This window comes from Aedes aegypti, chromosome 3 (assembly GCF_002204515.2).
Source record: "Aedes aegypti strain LVP_AGWG chromosome 3, AaegL5.0 Primary Assembly, whole genome shotgun sequence".
Classification (NCBI taxonomy): Eukaryota; Metazoa; Arthropoda; class Insecta; order Diptera; family Culicidae; genus Aedes; species Aedes aegypti.
The window spans coordinates 386,093,080-386,108,783 of NC_035109.1; the positions used below are offsets into that span (position 1 = coordinate 386,093,080).

Below are 15,704 nucleotides of genomic sequence, written 5' to 3' on the forward strand. Positions count from 1 at the left end.
CGCCAGTGAAACAAAGTGAAGGTTCGGACATAAACAGCGTGGTTCAAATCGTAATGTTTGAAGCAAATTGATGCTGGGTGGTTAAAAAATATTAAGTAATGGAAGAATTTATGTATCTTGGTGCTTTAGTGACTTGCGATAATGATTTTACCCGTAAGACGAAAAGTCGTCTTGCAGCTGTGAATAGGGCTTTTTTCGCGCTCCGTAACCAGCTAAAGTTCCGTAGCCAGTAGACGAAGACAAAATTCGCGCTATATAAGACACTAATCCTTCCGGTTACTCTACATGGCCATGAATCCTGGAAGTTAAGAGACGACGACACATGAATCAAGGATTATATAAAGAATTCTCGGAAAACTCAGAGAGCCGTTGGACTCTTTACAGATTATGTTTATTTGAGTCTGCTGGAGTATGTTCCTTATTAATAAACTTCACGAAGACCTCTGGTAACGCGTGTCGATACGAAAGGCTTCACTCACAGCAGCGGACGGATAATCGCAAACCATCGGTACCTGCTTTCAATTCTTGATAGGATATATTTCATTGATCCTCTTTTGGTGTGAACAATTAGTAGTTTACGGAACAAGTTGCAGAATGATGATTTTTACAGCACGAGTCGTAAAATTATCCTACGAGGCTTGCCGAGTAGGATAATTACGACGAGTGCTGTAAAAATCGAGTTCTGCAACGAGTTACGTACAACATTTTTTTGCAATTTCGTAGAAGACCATTTGAGGGTATCAGAAATTATATTGGAATGCATTCACCATTATTTTACAATTTCTGAAAAAATGTTGTAATATGATTCATTACGCAACTCAAAATAGTTGCGTAATGATAAAGCGTTGCGTAATGAATCATTACAGCACTGGTTTCAGTTAGGTAATGACTATTCCCGCACTGCATACTGCAGTGCAGGAAAGTAGGCCATTTCATGACAGATTGGCGTGATGAAAATCAGCCTATTATGATGAGAAATTGCAAAAATTCATTTACGACACTTGTCATGCATATAGATTTGAAGCCAGAATTCATATGTTATAGATTATGGCTCTCAGTATGTTATGGTCATACACTACGATTTTACGTTTTCATCAGACGTTTTGAACACATTAATTGTTGTAACTGCGTTCCGTTCTTTCGTCAACATGCCCACAGCTAAGGCAGCATGAGTAAACATATGATTTTGCACTACCTAATGAGTTTGTAATCTTTGATGCATATAGGCCACATGGACGAGTGCTCTGCGAAGGCCTAAGCTGTCGAATTAGTTTTCACGTGCCTGAAGTATTTTTTCGGTTTGCGCTTCATTTGCTTGGGCAATGCTTTGCAAAGACCAAGCTGTTATTTAACATCCCAGCTCTTATGTGCGGATACCGAGTTTGTGATTGTCCTGTAGAGGATGCATTTTCAATTGGTGAGCTCGTTTCATGCTAATGATAATAATTTGAATTAGTTTGAAAGTTACTCTTCTAAATGCAAGCTAAAATATTACCCCATTTTACTCCTGTAAACGTTAGAGGAATATGAAATAGCAAATGTGTATTTTATTGATTCTAACAACTTTGTAGAACATAACAAAAATTTCAAAAATTCCCAGAAAAAAAGATACAATCAAAAAACTACTTTTAAAGGGCCGTTCACAAAAATGACACATAGTTCTCAAAATACAATAGATTGAGCTAAAAAGCGTTCAGAAGATTTTATTGATGCATCTTCACTTTTGTTAAAAAGTGAAAATCTATCTCACTGCTAGGGGATTGATCACACAAATTACACTATCTTAAGAAAGGTTTCTACATCCCGAACAACTTCTTTAAAGACATCCTACCTCTAAAACCAACTTTTCCGGTGCAAAAGATTCTCGATCACGAATAAAGGCTCCTGGAAGCTTTGAACAATAGATGAACACTATATCATAAGTTTAAGATCCACTCGTCGTGATTCATTCGATTCGCAGAAGTCTTAATAAGAAAAAATATATCAAGTAGCGTCAACAACGCAAGAGGTCAACCAGTTCTGTGGGGGAGTATGGGATACCAACTGGAATCCTAAAATATCGCTCGTCGCATATTTAAGGCTTTCAGTTTGATGAAAAATTACCAGTACCAGTCATTTCGATATGGTATACTGCCGTGAATCGCAAGTCAGTCCCATCTGCATTTTCGTCAAAATAGAGTTGAGTTCAGTTCTCAGCATATCTTCTACTGCTCTTTCAGCTGCACTTATTATATTATAAGAATCGTTCAAAAAATGGAAATAAAACAGCAATTTAAGCTGTCCTATAATGAAATAAAACCGCATATCAGTCCCACTACAGATATCGGCACCGTGTAACACAAAAATGATCCGTGTTTTGTTCATCTTTATACTTTTCTCGCAGGGATATCTAAGTGAATAGCAAATTACACAGCGAAACAAAAATGGCATTTTTGCGTGTCTCAAGGATCAAATTATGTGTCTCGAGTAGATTTGGGGTTGCTGAATCTGTTGCCATTTTCAGAATTGTTCCAGCAAGTCACAATTTTTAACTAAAGGTCGCCAAAGTTGTATAGAACACTGGTTTTATTGATGTTTACATAAAATTTAAAGTATAATTTATCAAACTTTTTTGTGATTTAATCCCCTAAGAATCTTATTTTGCACTTAAAATTTTCATTTTAGATTAAATTTGGTTGAAATTGCGGGATAAAATTTAGATAAAACCGGTTTTTAAAACATGCTTGCTGTCTCCATACAAAATTCTTGGTTTTTCTTATATGGGAAAATACAATACTTTTTTAAACCATCAAAAATAACTTTTTGCTATTTCTCATCGTAATAGGCTGTTTTTCATCACTCCAATCTGTCATGAAACGGCCTACTTTCCTGCACTGAAGTAAGCAGTGCGGGAATTGTCATTACGCAACTGAAACCAGTGCTGTAATGATTCATTACGCAACGCTTTCTCATTACGCAACTGTTTTGAGTTGCGTAATGAATCATTACCCAACTATTTTCAGAAATTGCAAAATGATGGTGCAAGCATCCAGATGTGATTTCTGATACCCTCCAGTGGTGTTCTACGAAATTGCAAAAAAAGTTGTACGCAACTCGTTGCAGAACTCGATTTTTACAGCACTCGTCGTAGTTATCCAACTCGGCAAGCCTCGTTGGACAAATGTACGACTCGTGCTGTAAAAATCGTCATTCTGCAACTTGTTACGTAAACTACTATTTCCGCATCAAAAGTATTATATACTTTGCCGATAAGTATTGTTATATACATAAAGTTTGAATTCTGTGACAAATTAAGCAAATAAATTGCCTTACAAGCTGGCAAACTTGCATGCAAGTTGCCTGAAATAATCAATTTTTGCATTTTCAACAGCCAATATCTCAAAAACTAGACGTGCTATGATATTTTTGAAAACGGCAATGGATTCAGCAACCCTTAATTGAGTGAATAGCGGCATTTTGGTGCTCGAGACAAAAACGTGTTCCGCAGTGTTATATAAATTTCATTATGATTTGAAAATGTTCCAATCCTTTGAAATTTTTTGAATATTCGTATGGAAAACGAGTTTGGAAACTTCACAGCTCGGACTGACTTGCGATTCATGACAGTATAATAATAGTAATAGCACACACCATATATACTTTTCAATTTTCTAATAACCCAATCACTGTTCATTAGCGTCAAAAAGTCACTCTGTACAATAATCTGTAAGATCCCTTTTTCTTTCGACCAAATGTTTTTTGGTTCTTAGAACAATTAAATTCTTTTCGAAAAAATGCCTATTCGACGAAATGTTATTCAACCGTTTTTCCGACATTACCCGAAAATCATTACCCGGAATGTAATTTATTGGAAGACTATTTACCATTACCCGGAAGGATCAATTACCGGAATTGTTTTTTCTTCAATGTTGACAGAATAATGTTTGAAATAGCCACCGAATATAATGGACAGGGGAGGTTCTTCCTTAAAAATACGTAAGCATCGAAGAGGAGTGTAAGACGTACACGTATAACCAAATATTGAGATCGTGATATTTGTCCACAACATAGAACCTTCATTTTCGTAGCAGTAAAGTGCAGAAAGATCAAGCTGAGGGTGATGGAGTTGAATACTACCGGTTGAAAATTATATCTGGTTGTTAATTTTTCCGACTTCCAGAGCTCCATACTCGTCCCACTATGAACGATTGCAAAAACGGTAGGTTGGCATAGGCTCTCAGCTGAAAAAGTAGAAATTCTTCTAGAACACTAAGCTGAGAAGCAAGCTTCATCCCATTCAGTCTCAACTACCAGAAGAACAACATATTTCGTCTATAGCAGTTTGGAAATGTCTTTCATAAAATCTCCTTCGGAAACAGAGTACTTCAAGAATTTCCATGGTTAGCTTTAGATAACTTATGCTAAGCATTGAAAGAGAATAAATATTGTATTGAAATGTACTGGTGAAGGTTGCCATAAATGGAAGTTTTGGTTATCCACGTAATGGTATATATTGGTAAAAAGTTTCCGTTAAATGATCTCTGGTAATTTGCATTCCGGTTGAAAGTATAGTATCTCATTCGACCAAAGTTACTTTCGATTTAACATTATTCGACCATACGTCATTCGACTAAATATCCTTTTATGGAACAGTCGCACGCTGAACAGAACCGATGTTCAACTTTGTTTTGAACGTGTACTTCGGTTCAAACTTAGTTTTAACCAATGACACAAAGCAGACAGACCAAGAACGGTTGAAATCCACGAGGATAAATTTCTACGATCGTATATGGAACTTCTTGGCACAAATATCAAGACACTTGAGGCTTGAAAAAGTGTATTATTTAAGCAGATCAACTAAGATCAGTATTTTGAGCAACATTTAGCGGTAACGTTATGGAAAAACCAAGAATTTACTATATCGTACAACAAGACACGTTAAGTAGAAATTGATAAGCGTGGATTTCAACTGTTTTCTGTCTGTCCGTTTTGTGCCATCGTTCTGAACCTCGGGTGCAATGCAACCGAAGATTTTTACCAAAATTTGAACCGCGGTTACAACCAAAATACAAATGAACCGGCGTTCAAACCGATGTTCACTAAACACATGTTTGGGTTCAGGCCGTTGATTACTAATTACCTTTATAAATCCGAACATCTACTCCAAATAAGATATAACTTGTATTACTACAAAGAACATACAGTAAAACGTCAATGATTTGTTGTTCCCTATTTCGATGTCGACTCATGGAACCATACTAAAACAAAATTTCATGGTTTCACAGTCTCCTCAAATCAAACATTTTATTTAAATAGAATTCACGTTAATGAAAACTGTAGATCACTCAGCTGAAAAGCAGTATCTGTCCCAGTGGAGATGTTACTCTGAGAAGAAGATAAATTTCACACTGTCATTTAAACCTTAACATTCGTCGCATATCATACAAACAAAAAATAAACAATGATCCAACGTTACATATGAGTAAAGCATCCATTTACATTTAGAACATTGTATCTGTTGCATACCGGTAAGTTTTGATGTCTCTCAGCACATTCTACATCTCGCGAGAGTTAGAGCGCAAGAGAACTTGAACATAACATCCCCTAATCGGCACATGGCATCATTCCTCCCAACGTGGAAACTAGAAAGCACCGAAACCATCCGGTGGAAAACAAAACGCACGTGGTCATTGGCTCTCTGTTTTGTTTTATGGTTTCTCGTTTGTATCAACGTCTCATTAGAGAGAGAGAGAGAATCCTTCCCTCTCTCCGCGGGAAAAACTTTTCTCACCAAAAAAAAAGTTTGTGCTTTCCCGGCTACCGAACAAACCGTTTGTGAGAATTTTTCCTCTCCAAATGAGAATTCTTTTCGACGTTTGCGAGCGAGAGAACAACGTCCCGTCGTAATCATTGAAATCGGCCCAAGATGATGACGATGATGCAACATGTATGCTGTTTTTATGCTCACCGCAACCGAACCGAGTTTTTCCCGAATAAATTTTTCGAGCGAACGACCCTTCTGCGTGTCGTCAACTCGAGGATCCTTTTTACTTTTGGTGTTGGCTGTTTTTCCACTCAGTAGCAGTTTGGACTTTTCTCGGCCTGGAGCTCGTCTTCGGTGGCTCTTTTTTCTCCGGTTGGATCACACTCTGTGTAATTATACTGTGTATTTTGTGTGAGGGATAGTGTGTGGACTTGTTCTATGTCCCCGTCAGTCGGTCAACGCCAAGGAATTTGACACTGTCGGATTTGTGCTTTTTTTTTTGCTGGGATCATCTGACATTTGGCGGATTACAGTTTGAAGAGTGCTTTTGTGTCTGGAGCTATTTGGCCGTTGACGTCGTCGTGTCTCGCAAAAAAGGTGCCAAACAATTTGGGATATTAAACGGCAGAGGTGTACATGAAGCAGGTATTTTACTCAGAGTGACATCGTTGTCATTGGAATCAGGCTCATAAAAAAGTGTGGAATTAAATTTGGGCGAAATACATAAAGTGTTAATCTACCCCCCTTTTGGATGGATGCCCAGCAGAGTTGGTGATTCTTTGGCCTTGGTTGTGGGTGGGAGTTGTTGCACTTGCCGGCAATATTCACTCAGTGTAATTGAAAAGTCCGATGCGCAGCGCTTCACTTCGATGTGATGGTGAATGCAAGCGAGAATTTAAATTAAAAAAGGATTAAGGGATTAAAACACAGTGTGCATCGACGTGGAAAATTCAGAGTGTGTGTGGTGAACACAAAAACCGATTCGTGTGAGGGAAAACCGTGTTTTGGCTGATGTGAACGAGCTTTAACGGATGCGGAAGGAGAGAAAAGTGTAAGTGCAACCTGGAGGGACGGAGGAGACGTTGGCAGATAATAACTCAAAAATGCCACGAAATAAAAAAAAAACTGCATAACTATACTACACAGAATAATGATGTGAGCGCATTCAAAACATAAAGCGCCCATGTGGGACGTACAGATATCAACAGCGAGATAGCGCTTTGTGAGGTGGAATGTGGAAAGCAAACAAATTTTGAGCTTTGTGCAACCGGGTGGAAAACATCGGGAACAACTTTCACGGTGATGAAAACCTAGTGCGAATTGAGGTGGAATGAACTGTGTGGAAAGTACTTGCGATAAAAAGGAGATAATGGTTAGGTGTTGTGGTTTGCGGGTTTGATTACAATTGAAACTTTTAAGGCTATCGAAGACTTGTTTCTCGAATATATTGGAAACAGTGCAGCTTTTGAATTATTTATATATTTATACTAATCCTGAATGAGTGGCAAAAAGCGAAATGCTCCATACTGTTCGATACTGCTCCTTCATAATGGCTTAACGATTTCTCATCATCGAACCTCCCTTTCGCTAATAAAGTTGATATCGAGATACGGAATTCCGAGTAAGAGACATTCATAGTCTGAGCGTAATCCCATAGTGTGGTAGCAGTGAGCACGCAGTTATTTAGCACGACAATGTTGATGGTTATAAATTCAAATCCCGCCGGTTGAGTATTTCTTCGTCTAGGAAATTTTCTCGACATCGCAAAGTAAGGAGTATTTGCATGCTTGTCATACGATGTATACAAAAATTGTCAATTAGGAATGAAAGCGCTCATTTAATGACTATTGAAAGTGGTCATAGGAAAACCATAATAAGAAACAGGTTCTGTTCCGGTTGCGACGTTATGCCTGAGAGAAAAAGTAGAAGAAGAAGCCACTTTTTGATTTTTGATTAGTTAATGAAAAGGATAGTGTACTTTACCAATGAAATCCATATAATCTGCGAAGCCAACAAATTGACTGGATTTCATGAAATTCTAGAACTGATTCATAAAACTGCTCTCCATTCCACTTATTAGTACAAATTTGAACAACAGAGAAAAAAGCCTGTAAATATTAATTTTCAGTGGATTTTGAACTAACTGGTATATATTCCCAAGGACTCTTTGACTCTACCCGAAACGCCACTACCCCGCATGATAAACATTATGAGTTTGGTACGGATTAAAAGTTGAGGGGGTGGTACCATAATGTTTGTATGCATTTCTTTTACAGAATGAGCTTGTTGTTGCTTAAAAATACATCTTTTTAGTATTTCATGCACATTTTAATAAACTAAATGTTGGACCAATCCTTGATTTTGTCATGAGTTTAGTGTATGTTCTAAGTTATGCATAGTCTATTACTGCATTTGAGTTTAAGTTTGCATAACCGCAATGCATCAAATAAATTCCTTTCTTTAAAAAAACAGCAGGGAAAATATTGAATGGAAATTAAAGCTAAGAAATTCTCAAAATCACGGTATTACCATCTCTTATAAGAAGCTCTCTTTTCCGCTTCTCGTTTATCGTCCTTATACTGTAATATGTTTTTGTTGCAGTGAAGAAAATGGAAGGACGTGGTAATTGTTGCTAGCTCTGTTTTATGGCACCGTCTAGAAGACCAACCTGTTTGAAACAACTTTACCGTGGTATAGGATTTATGCTTGCGTAGACACAGCTTATTAGTGTGAACACCCATAACCGATATAACGAAACCGCGTTGGTTTGGAAATCCCTTAGATAAATTTAAAAAATACAATACTGCAGTAAAAATTCCTTTTATTGTGCTATTCACATTACATAAAAATATGAAGGAGGTCAATTTACCAATAAGGCTCCCAGTGAATAACTGTGAAAGTACTCTTTGCACACAAAGAGGCAGGTTATGTCTCCTTAGAGACCGATACAGAATAAGTGTACGTCAAGGTGATCCGAGATTCCGCTGTCACGAACTGGCAGTGTTAGCGAACTGTAAAATAATGAACGAAATTTATGCATAATATGCTATTATTTATTTTCAAAAAGCAAGATAAGAAGTAGTTTCTACACATCCAAGAGAAATGTCACAAAAGCGTTGTAAATTTGAAATTGAATAACATAAGTGAAACACGCATCTTATCACGCTTTTTCATCGAAAGTGCAATCAAATGTATAAAGAAATATGGCCCATGTTCAAAGTTTGTCCAGAAAGATCTAACAAAACAATACTAGGACAAGCTGGAATTATCATGAAGTTTCTTTCATATTTCTTGTGTAGTATTGGTGCTTCTCTCCCAGGTTTTAGGCTGTGCTAAAGGTGTCTTGAAAAACATGACACACCGAATAAAAGTAGATATAATTGTAACTTAAGTAATTTTACCGAATAAGCTACATGATTAATTTATTTTTTATTTAAACTTATTCATAGTCCTCAATTTGATAAAAAAAAATTAAAACTAGTAGCCTAATCATAAACCATACTAGTACTGTTTTCTACACTGTCCACAAAAAATTGCGACAATATCCTAATAATTTAGTATAACATGATGAAAGTCAATAAATCCAACCATTACACAAAAGGTTTTCACAGTTCAACAAATGGTATAAAGACAATTTTCAAATAACCGGCTAAGTTATGTAACCAATCAAAACCAACGGTTTTCTCGAACAAAATTTTTCGTCGATAGTCTGCCAAACGGTAGATATATTGTCCAATTTTAGCAATTTCATTGCAAGGCAAGCAGTTCAGAAACAGTTAAACCAGTCTTCATACAGGACGTTGCGTGAAGAGTGAATCCAAATCTACTACTACTATCGAACTGTCAAACCGTCTACCTATCCAGCAGACCAGCAAAGCAGATAGGTTTTTTTTTCGAAGAAGAAGATTAGTCATTCAAAGAGGTCTCTTGCGCAACTCTCTGTGCATGGATTCTGAGTAAAACCATAGAATTATGATGATAATAAACAATGTTTGTGTAATTGTTGATTAAAGGTAAATTACAGTGCTGTAATACAGGGAGATTTGAAGAAGAATTTCAATAACAAACAATGAAACAAAGAAATACAAGGAAGGTATGAAAAACTCATGCTGATTGAAATTTATTGAAAATTATTTCTTCAAAAAGTCAACTATGAAGGCGATAACAATCTTAATCCGAAATGAATTTATGTTACTCACAGTTTTGGTTTCACTGTGCCTCATTCAAAATAGAAACAAATACAATATTTATTACTTAATTTTAATTTTCACAACAATATTTCAGGTTTTAAATAAAACCCATTTTCCCGGAACGGCAACCAATACGGCATATTTGCAGTATCGACCGAAACGAATAATTCCAGCACCCTCTTCACTCACTTCGAGCGCCATAGCCAATTTTGCCACATTTATCTCTGTATCAAAAGCTTAATCTGATTTATCTGATTTCAAAAATCTGTTCCACACCCAACATAAATTGTTAGAAGAAACCCTAAAAATCCTAATTGGCTTGAGAATTGAATACAGTTATTATTGAAATATTTTCACTTATTTTATAATTATCATTAAATTCTAAAGAAAGTATCTGTCAATAATGGTTTTGGGAAATTAAGTTTGCCTATTCCGAAATTCTGTACCAATCCGTACTTTTTCGTGAAATTCTGTAATCTGTATCGTACATAATCTGTACCAAAAATATCAGAAAATCTGTACCTTCTCAGATAAATCTGTACTTGTGGCAACACTGGCTATGCTGTTATGGGAAGTAAATCAGCCACGAGTTATAGTCCCGGGTACAATTTAGTTGGTATTATCAAATTATGTACCTGCTATTCTTGATCTGCTATAGAAATGTGCTAAATATCTGATCAAAACTTAAACCAAAAAAAGCTCGCAATGATTTTTATTTTTCATATTTTTGTTTGTTGACAGGCAATGCAAAGACAACCAAGCTCAAAAATTAGTACAGTAGACAAGGAGTGAGACTCACACATCGACCAACTTTACTTTCGTTTTCTCGCATATTTGAACCGATTAAGTGGGCAACTCAAATTTACTGTTTTTCTATTTTCTTAAACGATTATTGCGGAAACTTGAACAGTTTTTAATGTTGAAATTTCCATAGCCACCGTCGTCGTCAAACTCATATTATTGTTTGAGCGTGTATAATAAATATCGCTTACTATCACCAACGCGTACCGTGGTGAATCAAAATCCGGACGGTATCAATATCCGGACACTCTGATCATATTTATCAATTATGAGTAAAATTAAATGTTTATATGTTTGATTTTACACAAAACTTATACTGTTAACACTGTTGCTCATTTCACTATCATTCATAATCTAGTTACCATTGTCAAATAATTAATAGGAATAAAAACAAAAATAGCCCAGATAGCCGTAGCGGTAAACGCGCAGCTATTCAGCATGACCATGCTGAGGGTCGTGGGTTCGAATCCCATTGGTCGAGGATCTTTTCGTAAAGGAAATTTTCTCGATTCCCAGGGCATAGAAGTATCTTCGTACCTGCCACACGATATACACATGCAAAAATGGTCAATCGTCAAAGAAAGCTCTCAGTTAATAAATGTGGAAGTGCTCATAAGAACACTAATCTGAGAAGCAGGCTTTGTCCCAGTTGGGACGTAACGCCAGAAAGAAGAAGAAAAAACAAAAATGTTCCCCCGTCATTCCTTTGCTAGTGCTAGTTCAATTTTACAGAACTGTGACAATCGCTTCACAACATTCAGTCAGCGAGAACGAACTTAAATTATATTGTTAGATTGCAGCATAAAAATGAAAACGACCTGTAGTAACTTGATGATCGCTTTCCTCAAAGCGTCTTTGCGAGCCAAGATTAGACCAATTCACAATGGTCGGGCTCCATATAAAGGAGCGGCCAAAACTACCAAAAACTTTTTTGAGATTTTCATGATTTTTTTTAGTTTTAAAATATACCTCATGTGTTATATTATTATGATCCTTTATTGAAACTGAACTAAAATTTAAATTTATATGACTTCTATGACGGCAAACCGGCTGAAGTAAAAAAAAATAAAAATGTGACAATAAAAAAAAGCACAAATTTTGTAATTTAGGAATGCAATATTTCCCCAAAGTTACCCACTATCTGAAAGCTTACGGTTCAACACTTTTATCGAGCATGAGGATGGAAAAAAATATTTGGGTAAAGTTTTAATACTATTCAATATTACACTTTAGTAATTTTGATGATTTTGAACATGAAAAACAACTCTTGTCGCGTCATGTCGCCGCCATTTCGAATATTGCACATCAAAAAGCATCCTTAGATCTTACAAAAAACCTTTAAAATTTTTGCAGAAATTTGCTGATTTGCAAGTTAGAGCTATTTGAATAATTCAATATTTTACATATATTTTGACGATATTTTTCATACAAAGTTTATTTAAAATATATTTAACCACTATTCATACACATTTTGATCAAAATCGATCAAATATAAACAAGTTTTGTGCTTTCAGCCCAGTTTGATAACAAATTTAATTTAAAAAAAATCTTATTTTCAAAGTTACGTAATTTGTGAATAACCCCATCTGGAATAACAAAAACGCCAAATAACATATTCAGATTACATATTTCATCGATTAAGGCGATAAAAATAGTTTTGGCCAAACTTCACTTTTTTCCGACCATTGTGCAATAACTGACAGTATGTTTGTTTCTTGGTTTCCATGCAGGCATTTCTCTAAGCCTGCTTATCATACTATGTTGCCTAAATGGATAATTCAATAACACTTCATTACTTCCTCACATTGCTCCCTCTTTCTACTATATCTTCAATTTAAATCAACGTTGAATTTGTCTTTTTCTTAGAAAAGAGAAACTTCTTTTGCATAATTAATTCTAAATTTATCAATTATCAAATTTAAGTCTTTTAATTTGAAAGTTTATTAAATTCACAGTTTGTCTTCTAATGTGCCATTATCACTTTGAACGACTTATGGATATTTTTTTTATTCCACCATGTGTTTGTTTCAATCATGCGCAAGTCGTTCAAATGTTTGAACACCTCAGCAAAACAAGTATTGCGTGTCCCAACTAACATTTATTGGAAATGTAAACATTCTTTAAACCCTCTTTATACGGCTTGATGCTGAGTAAAAGCGCTGTACATACGGACGAAAGCTTCTAAACGATTCTTTTACCAACAAACCTGGCGAATCTTCTTCTTCTTTCTTTTCTGGCATTATGTCCCCACTGGGACAGAGCCTGCTTCTCAGCGTAGTGTTCTTATGAGCACTTCCACAGTTATTAACTGAGAGCTTACTATGCCAATGACCATTTTTGCATGCGTATATCGTGTGGCAGGTACGAAGATACTCTATGCCCTGGGATGTCGAGAAAATTTCCAACCCGAAAAGATCCTCGACCGGTGGGATTCGAACCCACGACCCTCAGCTTGGTCTTGCTGAATAGCTGCGCGTTTATCGCTACGGCTATCTGGGCCCCATGGCGAATCTACTCAGCTTTTTTTAAGCTGTGTTGGCAGCTCTTATTCATACCGATCATTGCTCTATCTCAACAGTTATACGACAAGTAGCTGTGTAACATCTTCGGAAGGCGCTTTCTCAACTGTTTCGCAACTGTTGAATAATTTTTATACAGCTTCCCTGTATTATGGATCAAATATTATTTCCGGAAGCTTCCGGAATTCATATCATGAGTAGTTGAATTTAATATGTTCCGAACGTTACTCAATTAACCTTCCGCGGATGTTAAGAAAAACAACTTAATAAGATACTGGGGTCATTATGACCCAGAAATGTATACCCCTATAAATCAACGAAATATCAACCGAATAATGAAATTTATGCCGCATTCGAAAGATATACTCCTCAAGATTCTGATCAGTACCTAGAATACCGGTTCCGGTTCCAGTGGCCACCGGGAATCGGCTACGAAGGGGACCATGTTGGCCACGTGGAATTTCAGTACACCCAGTCCAGAAATCTGCAGTCATCACAAAATTGTATGAGATGCAGGCCATATAGGAACGTACTGCCTTCAGCAAACTTGCTTCAGGGACCAAGAACTTCCACATGGGATACAATTTAGTTCAGAACTCGACCACCGCGTGGCACTAGCGTCGATATGAACTTCCGGTATGGACTAATTATGCTATAACTCGAGATTGGGAGCATATAGAAGAATGCTGTCTTCGGCAAAGTTGCCCAGGAGGATAAGGACTTCCACATAGGATACAATTCAGTTCAGAACTCGACCACCGCGTGGCGCTAGCGTCGACATGAACTTCCGGTAGGGGCTAATTATGCGATAACTCGAGATTGCGAGCACATAGATGGTTGCTGTCTTCGGCAAAGTTGCTCAGGAGGATAAGGACTTCCACATAGGATACAATTCAGTTCAGAACTCGACCACCGCGTGGCGCTAGCGTCGACATGAACTTCCGGTAGGGGCTAATTATGCGAAAACTCGAGATTGGGAGCATATAGAAGAATGCTGTCTTCGGCAAAGTTGCTCAGAAGGACAAGGGCTTCCACATAGGATACAATTCAGTTCAGAACTCGACCACCGCGTGGCGCTAGCGTCGACGTGAACTTCCGGTAGGGGCTAATTATGCGAAAACTCGAGATTGGGAGCATATAGAAGAATGCTGTCTTCGGCAAAGTTGCTCAGAAGGACAAGGGCTTCCACATAGGATACAATTCAGTTCAGAACTCGACCACCGCGTGGCGCTAGCGTCGATATGAACTTCCGGTAGGGGCTAATTATGCGATAACTCGAGATTGCGAGCACATAGAAGGTTGCTGTCTTCGGCAAAGTTGCTCAGGAGGATAAGGACTTCCACATAGGATGCAATTTAGTTCAGAGCTCGACCACCGCGTGGCACTAGCGTCGATATGAACTTCCGGTATGGACTAATTATGCTATAACTCGAGATTGGGAGCATATAGAAGAATGCTGTCTTCGGCAAAGTTGCCCAGGAGGATAAGGACTTCCACATAGGATACAATTCAGTTCAGAACTCGACCACCGCGTGGCGCTAGCGTCGACATGAACTTCCGGTAGGGGCTAATTATGCGATAACTCGAGATTGCGAGCACATAGATGGTTGCTGTCTTCGGCAAAGTTGCTCAGGAGGATAAGGACTTCCACATAGGATACAATTCAGTTCAGAACTCGACCACCGCGTGGCGCTAGCGTCGACATGAACTTCCGGTAGGGGCTAATTATGCGAAAACTCGAGATTGGGAGCATATAGAAGAATGCTGTCTTCGGCAAAGTTGCTCAGAAGGACAAGGGCTTCCACATAGGATACAATTCAGTTCAGAACTCGACCACCGCGTGGCGCTAGCGTCGACGTGAACTTCCGGTAGGGGCTAATTATGCGAAAACTCGAGATTGGGAGCATATAGAAGAATGCTGTCTTCGGCAAAGTTGCTCAGAAGGACAAGGGCTTCCACATAGGATACAATTCAGTTCAGAACTCGACCACCGCGTGGCGCTAGCGTCGATATGAACTTCCGGTAGGGGCTAATTATGCGATAACTCGAGATTGCGAGCACATAGAAGGTTGCTGTCTTCGGCAAAGTTGCTCAGGAGGATAAGGACTTCCACATAGGATGCAATTTAGTTCAGAGCTCGACCACCGCGTGGCACTAGCGTCGATATGAACTTCCGGTATGGACTAATTATGCTATAACTCGAGATTGGGAGCATATAGAAGAATGCTGTCTTCGGCAAAGTTGCCCAGGAGGATAAGGACTTCCACATAGGATACAATTCAGTTCAGAACTCGACCACCGCGTGGCGCTAGCGTCGACATGAACTTCCGGTAGGGGCTAATTATGCGATAACTCGAGATTGCGAGCACATAGATGGTTGCTGTCTTCGGCAAAGTTGCTCAGGAGGATAAGGACTTCCACATAGGATACAATTCAGTTCAGAACTTGACC

The 15,704-nt window shown here is 37.9% G+C and overlaps 1 protein-coding gene across 2 annotated transcripts in view; it reads left to right on the plus strand.

Annotated features, from left to right (window-relative positions):
• The first annotated feature begins 6,044 nt into the window (after positions 1 to 6,044).
• Positions 6,045 to 15,704, plus strand: part of LOC5563684 (protein amalgam) — a 300,411-nt gene continuing 290,751 nt past the window's right edge. For both annotated transcript variants that reach the window (XM_021853682.1, XM_021853683.1), the window contains exon 1: positions 6,045 to 6,794. The gene's annotated coding sequence lies outside the window, so the exon portion shown is untranslated. The remainder of the gene's footprint in view (positions 6,795 to 15,704) is intronic.